This window comes from Notamacropus eugenii, chromosome 2 (genome assembly GCF_028372415.1).
Source record: "Notamacropus eugenii isolate mMacEug1 chromosome 2, mMacEug1.pri_v2, whole genome shotgun sequence".
Lineage (NCBI taxonomy): Eukaryota > Metazoa > Chordata > Mammalia > Diprotodontia > Macropodidae > Notamacropus > Notamacropus eugenii.
In genome coordinates, this window is record NC_092873.1 from 91,622,382 (window position 1) to 91,624,410 (window position 2,029).

The following is a 2,029-nucleotide window of genomic DNA, read 5'->3' on the forward strand; positions in this document are numbered from 1 at the left end:
TGGAAGAGGTTTTTTTTTCACTGATTTTTGTTGTTGCAAGATGAAGAATTCCAAATGTGACTCTCTGACCTTGATGTTTTAGTTCATATTCTCTCATTTTATTGTATCTTCCTCCTCTTAGATTCTGGTCCCTCAGCTATAGAACATTTTTCTGGGGGACAGCCCCCTATACAAAGTTCCTTATGTATTATAAACTTTGTAAATCTAGTACTTGTAGGGCTTTTATTGACTCAAAGAATAAATAAAAACACACTTTCTTCATCAGGTCCCAGTGACATCCCTTCACGTGTAGAGTTAGTGTGTAATACTGCTGCTCCTCAACCTGGAATAGGGACGAATGCTGCATGGTATGTAGGAGAAACTCTCAGAATTTTACAGCTTTTTTTTTTCATGTTTGTGGGAATTAAAATTGAGAGAAAATGGTGCAACTAAGCAGAACCAGGAAAACAGAATACACAGTGACTTAAAATAACTTAGAAAGAACAAAAAATGAACGCTACGTAATTATAAAGATCAAGCTCATCTTCAGAGAAAATTTACCTCCCTCCCTTCTTTGCCCAGAAAGGGCATTATGGCTGTGGAATGGTGCACATACTGTCAGAAACTCTTGATGCTGGTTGCTCTTGCTGAGATGCCTTTTTACCCTGTTTTTATTCTGTTATAAGAAACAGCTCAAACTGCTAACTGGGTAAGGGAGGAGGATGTGTCATGGTTGGAAACGAGTGATGTAAAAACAAAAGATAAAGATAAAAATATTTTTAAGGAAAGTAATTGGTGCAGTGATGCCAGTTGGTACAGCCTCTTCTCTAGAATGCTGCCCACCACATCTCTGTCCTGGAAAGGCAGTTTGCTTTCAGGAGAAAAGCCTGAAATAAAGCCAGAGGCACAGCAGGCAAGGAGCTATGTTGGTATGGTTGGCAGTGAGAATCAGAACCCTCAACAAGCTGCCATATGAAATTGCTGCCACAGAATGATGGTTCCTTGCTGCAGAACAGTATTTTAACAGTCTTTAAAAAAAAAAAAATTTATTGCTGCATTTTGTTTTTACACAACAATCACTTTCCAATAGAACCCTTTGTCTAATGGTACCTTCCTTTAGAAAAAAGTAATTAAGTAAAACTTTTGATAAAGCAATTGGGAAGAATGGGACGTGTAACATTCCTCCCTTATATCTTACTATTTTGTAACAGAATTGCTAAGAAAGTGTTTTAATAGTCATTGGTAAGAAACATCAATTATTGTATTTCATCCAATTTTTCTTGTCATTAAGTATTCTCTTCATTTCTATTATTTTAGTTACTGTGTGTATTTGTTCTGCTTTCTTGATCTGTATCCTTTTAGATTTTTTCTGAGTGATTTTTATATAAAAATCTAAGATCACTATCCTACTTATAAAAATAGGCAATATGCATTTTCCTTTAAGCTCGACTATTAGTATTTTGAAGAGGAACTAGTTTAGGCAAAGGAAATCATTAAAGAAAAAATAGTAACAATTCAGCCGCTTTCTTTGTTAAATGTGATGATGAACTATGTCTTGCTTCCTAGTGTCTCCCCTACATCTCTTTATGGGAGAACATTTGTTTTTCACTTTTGTCAAGTTTTTTCTTACTCTGGAGACAACTAGTCACAGAATACTACTGAGCATATCAGCTGTATTTTTTTTTAAATGAAAATAAGTGGGAAAATGAGCTAAATTTCTTAAACTGGCATTTTGGTAGTCTCATGTTTACTGAAGAATTAATTATTTTCTGAAAAAAGTTGAGTTTCCTGTCTCAGTGAATCTTAGTATAAATCTTTGCTGTCTCAACAAACATCCTACACCATTCCCTGATCCTTCTCAGCAGAGGACCTTTCCTTGCCTTCTACTTTTTTTCTTTTTGAGAAAATAGAAGCAGTATTCTGGAGCCCTTCCCTTCTCCTCTTCGTTCCCTCAAAATGCCTACATAATCCCTCACTTTCCTTTGCCTTTCTGTCTCTGAGGGGAAACTACCTCCACTCCTTGCCAAGGCTACTCCCTCTTCTGCCTTTG